Genomic DNA, 5,695 nt, shown 5'->3' with positions numbered 1-5,695 from the left:
AGTTAGCTTGGCTTTTATATGCCTAAACTTTTGGGGAGGTCCTGTGCGCAGCAGATAACTTGTACATGTTCAAGTCAGAGGCCCTCCTTCATCAGAGAGATGGGCCGTCTTAGAGCATGTCAAACAAGTTCACGTTTCAGCTCAAACGTGGATGATGAGGAAAGGCATCATTTACACGCAGGCTCTCCACCGCGCAGACGTGTTTTATCTTCTTAACGCTCCGTGGATTTTCTTAATTGACACTCGTGTTGAAGCGTTTTGTCTTTCCCGTGTTCATCGATATGCTGAGTAGCTGTTTGCTTTCAGATGTGCAGGAAGTTGAGTTCTTTTTCACAGTTTTATTTTATTTATTTATTTTATATATGTAAAGGGTTCAACGCAATGTTTGAGGAATTCAGCCGAAGAGAAGTTTGCGTAATTTACGCACGAAGAGTAACAAGATTAAACAGGATATTTTGGGACTCCTTGCATGTTGGTAGAGAAACATTTTGTGTATGTATATGTAAATGTATTCAATTCAAGTAAATTTATTCAAACTTAAGCTGAAAATAATTCATTTTATGGTATTGTGGTCCATTTCTTTATTCTTGGGGCCTGAACACTTTCGAGTATCAAGCATCTGCAGGACATTGCAGATTACACCAGTGTTCTGTGTGTACAGAACATATGTGTTCATATTCAAATAAAGTATTTTACATAGATTTATTAAATCCAGTTACAAGTATAAGTAACTGCAAGTTTGATGCCTTCACAAAATATTAACATATTATAACCCGTTATGTTTCCTCTAATTATCTTAACTCTTCCTCAATCACCAATAACATTGCTTACAGATTTGGTGTTTTGTTAGCATTAGCAACAACCAATAAGAAAGATTGACACAGTTTGAAAACATCCATGTTTCTGTTTCAAAAGCTCCCATTCCCCAAAAACATAGGACATCCCATGATGTTAGAGATGGAGAAGGAGGGAAAGAGAGAGAGAGAGAGAAAAAATCTGGCAAGTCCACAAAGCAGTCTGCTTTCACTGTGGACACGTTGCAGCTTCTGCAACTACAGTGTGGCCCAATCTGACCTTTCATTTACTCTGCCTCTTTCTGCTTCATCTTTTTTGAGTTTTGTTTTTGTTTTTTTACATTCAAGCTATCTTGTCCTCCATTAAGTGGAAACAGTGAAGATATAAGAAACAATATTGACGATACAATGATGATGTAGGAGATTCCATCAGGAACTGATCAAAAAAGGAAATAGGCATGTTAGATAGTCGATTCAGCATTGGGGGAAAAATAAAAAAAAATTTCAGTTTTGTCATCCCAAAATTAAAGGAAATCTTTTAATTTTAAAAAACCTCATACCAACATAAAAAGTACAATGCATACTGCAGTGAAGGTAAGTCCCGTGGCTATATACTATACAATATTTATCATTCTACCTGGAGCAATAAAGACAGAAGAAAAACATAAAAACAACATAATAGTACAAACTAGGCCCAAAACCACCATGTCACCTATTGTAAAGAATTGTTCCTATGGTAATTTATTACACCTGAAATTTAAAAATAGCATATGATTTGTGTATGTTTTCCTATTCATAGTTAGGCTACTTCATAGTATCTGACTCAAAAACAAACTTAAATTGTAGTTTCATACAAGCTAGCGACGCTGCCATAAACAGAATAAAAATCATCTTGAATATTTACAGAAGCATTACTTACGCAATCAATATTTTTAATGCTACTCTGAAGAAGTGCATATTTGCATGAAGACAGCATTAGATAAATTGTCAGGTTGCATAAATCTTCACAGTTTTTATATTTATTCAGCAGTCTGGATGATTGAGGGGGGTTGTTTAGTGATTTTGTATCAAGTAAACAGATCTTTTATAGAATCTTTTCCTCGTATATTGAAATCAGGTTATGCACTCAAACACCTGCTAATAAACATACAGCGGTCAATTTTACTTTCAGAGCCAACCTAAAAGTTTTCTCTTTTTTAATCCCAGAAGGTTGTTTGTTCTCCTAAGTTACAGCTTATGTTATGCATTTGTGCAACATCCACTGGCTTTCTGAGGTCAAAGATACTGATTTGCGACATAAATGAGAATACTGTACGAGACAACAGAGTAATTTGTGCAGCATATAAATAAATCATGAATTAGAAATGGCTCCAAGTGACAATTTTGAATGTGCACTGAAGGAGCTTCAAGACTTTTAGTGTGGGAATGCTTTCCGGGGGTTGTGAATGAAAATAGGGAAGTCCTGCTGTTAGTCTGAGAGGAAATTCATTTGATAAGATGTGTGCCTATGTGCTGCCTCTCTAATTCTAACCTAGAAAATACAACTGAAAAATGTCATTATTTGAAATTTTCTGAATGTGAAATATGATGTGAATCAGGTTAGATTTATGATAAATCTTTAAGGCAGCACTTTCAAAGAGACTTTCCATGAGTGAAATGAAGTTGAAGCTCACAGGACAGTGTTTAAATAGAACTGGTAATTTTCTAGTGTTTGCCTTGGACTCAAGTTGCTGCAATCTATAATATATAGAGTCCAGACTGGTGGTTTGGGTGGAAGCGCTCAGAGTGATTTTATGGCATTTTAGCTGCCTTCAAATATTCTAGCAGTGCAGCCTGAAGCTAGATGTTTTTTCCTCACTGTAAGATAAGATGTTTGAGAAAAAAATAAATAATTAAATTACACTGCTGTTAAGAGAAGCTGAAACAACACAAACTCTCTTTTCTGCCAACACAGGTAACAGCTTGAAATCCTCCCATGTAAGACGGTCTTTTTTTATCACAACGGAGGGAGTGAAAAAGAATTGAATTGCAGCCACCGTGCTTTGTCGACTCAAGGGAGGAAATTCCACGTTTGTCACTGGCAGCTTGTTGAACTTCATGAGCCCAAGATGTAATAAATTGTGGGAAAAGGTGTCTTCGTAGATGCAGCTGCAAAGTTTTCATGTCTTGCATCGTAATAATTCGAATTCTGCAACTGTTTTCTTTAATGAAAACTAACAGGCCTCACAAGGACAGGCATTTGTGAACAGAAACCGAGGGTGTTTGGGGGAAAAAAAAGATTGTGTTTGTTAAAAGCTATGCGGCGTATCCGTAGGGCCTAGGTCAAACAGCTGTGATTTGAAATAAGACTTATACTTATTTTTGGGGGGGGCTATCCGAGCACTCACACGCCTCAAGGCAACTCAAACTAAAAAAATAATTTAAAAGGAGATGTATTTTGTTGTATCTTATATGTATTTTTGTTCCATTCAGCATTAAGATGTCGCAGAGCTTGCGATGCAACTAAACAGGCCTAAACTGTGCATTCCACAGCAAGCCTCTGAGCTATAGCCAGCAACACGTAGCATTGCCTTTGCTGTCCACGTGTTTCTACTTGTACGTCTTCAGAGCCTTTGCTGTTCCACACTCAACAAAGCCAAACCCCTTCTCCGACTATCTCTCACTCTGTCTCTCACTACTTTCTATCACTTAGTGCCTGAAGGTTTTTTAAGGTGCCAGGGGGTATTTATAAGTTTTTCCTCTTTTTTTTTTTTTTTTTTTGAAAACTATAATATCTCCTTTGACTTGCTGCCTGACTGCCAATTTGCAATAAGGCCACTATTACTTGGTGTTAAGTCTTTGTTCCAGGCGATTATGACGTTTGTTAATTATTCTCAATTACAGGTTTAAGCACAAGAATTTTCATGCTTTGTTTAGGTGGAAGCCCATTGTAGGCCCACCTGCCTCAGACAAATTACAGGGTATGATGTGGAAAATTGTACAGTAATGTAAATTAAAATCAGTCACTGCACAGTATATCTTTAAATTTCTGAATGGCTGTAATCAAGTGCAAAGGCGAGCAGTAATGCTGCTTGTCTTTAAGCATCTTCAAACTTTAAATGTGCTTATTTACTTAACATTAATGATAATAATATTTTCTGATACTTCTAAGATGATGCAGTATATTTACATTTGCGATGTAGAATGTTAAAGCACTGCTGATATAACAGGTTCGAATTAGATGAAAGAAATATTCCAAAAAAAGAAAGCTTTGGAAGTGTGTTTTATACATTCAAAAAGCATCATGTTGCATTCTCTTATATATACAGTATATAGGGATATATGGATCCCCATTAACCACTTTTAGTATGGTCATATGTATTTCTTATGGCACTGGATATAAAGCAATGGTTTTTTAATCCTAAAAATGTGTGTTTTAACTCAGTTTTTGCTGTGAAGTGAAATCTATGTTGTGGGCTAACAAGAGTATGACCACTCTAGGCAAGTGATTTAGATTTCACTTTTCCTCTTTTTTTGTTGCATGATGGCAGTTTACTCCAATTCGTGGCCATTTATTGTACACATTCCTCTTCAAATTGGAAGATTGACTCCATCATATAGGGTATAATAATTCTCTGTTAACATTTGGATGACAGTAAAAAACAACAAACTGAATATGTGCAGTAGTGGGCTACAGTTCATTGGGAATAACTACATACATGGGGAACAGTTTGGGTTTCATCTTTTACATTACAGACCATCAAATAGGCTGAGCAACTTAGCCAAAGCATTATTGCAAATTCTCACTCAAGTCAACTCTTTAAACTGTAAGCTGCGTTCAGTTTCAGGAGAGCTAAAGTCTGCCGTGTACGTGTACAGACGGGCAAATGACTACTGTGACTACAGCAGTCGCCTCCATGAAAATAAACCTTCCAGCTCTGGCCCAGACTCTGCAGGTTTATTCAAAGTAGCAGCATCAGTTGAAAAAAAAAAAAAAGGATTTCCACACAGCATCATGGGTAAATGCTCAATTACAGGGTGAACGTCTGATCCCACTTCTGCCTGTTACTTCAAGCAGAGCCCAATGTGAGATGCAATCATCTCATAAAGGCCTGCTTTCTGTCTTTTTAGCCTCAGGATGGTTTGTGCTTGCTACTGAGCACTACTCTCAGCACTACACAAGTCTGTACCAAAAACAATCTTTAAGGTCTTCTTGCTAGATTTGATCTGATATGTGACATTATTAGATTGCCCTAGACAAGTTTATTCCTTTCTTAGATAGAAACTTTAGTCAGTAAGGTGGTGAGTCTTGTGCAAGCTGTTCTTTTTATTGAATTTAGTGAAGATTATCAGTATAATCAGAAGTTGTACTGTTAGTATTTTGAATGTGTTTTGAATGATGGAACCAGTCGATACACCAAGCAATAGTGAAACTTGAAAAAGTGTGATGCAAACAGAAATTGGAGACCATTTGCCTCCCTGATGAACCCAACATATTTCAAAAGGTACAACTTTTACTTTAAAGGCAAATGGCATCTATTTCCAGTTTGTGTTGCAATTTTGGCATGTAGCTGGCAAGTGTTTGCAGACAAGACTCCAACTTCCAAACTACAGGCTACTGTGCCAGTCTGCTAGCGAACAAAGCAATTCCAGTGAGGCTTTTGCTGCAGTACAGTACACCTCAATAACAAGCAACTTTCAGCAACAAGTCGAGGAGTATTTTTTGCTAATGACCTACTCTTGCAAGGGCCAGCCAACCAATGGTTGTAATGGGGTCGCCAAATAGTCTTTCTGCATGTATGATTGTTGCTTCAGTATGACAAGTGGGTCACATTTTGTCTTGTGCAACATTAACTTGTAAAAAAATGACACTTTAAGCAGGCAACTGTTGTTTTAATCTTCTTTGTAGCCAAAGTTAGCAT

Source organism: Neolamprologus multifasciatus, chromosome 8, assembly GCF_963576455.1.
Source record: "Neolamprologus multifasciatus chromosome 8, fNeoMul1.2, whole genome shotgun sequence".
Lineage (NCBI taxonomy): Eukaryota > Metazoa > Chordata > Actinopteri > Cichliformes > Cichlidae > Neolamprologus > Neolamprologus multifasciatus.
The sequence above is the reverse complement of the archived record's forward strand: the minus strand, read 5'-3'. Positions refer to the sequence as shown.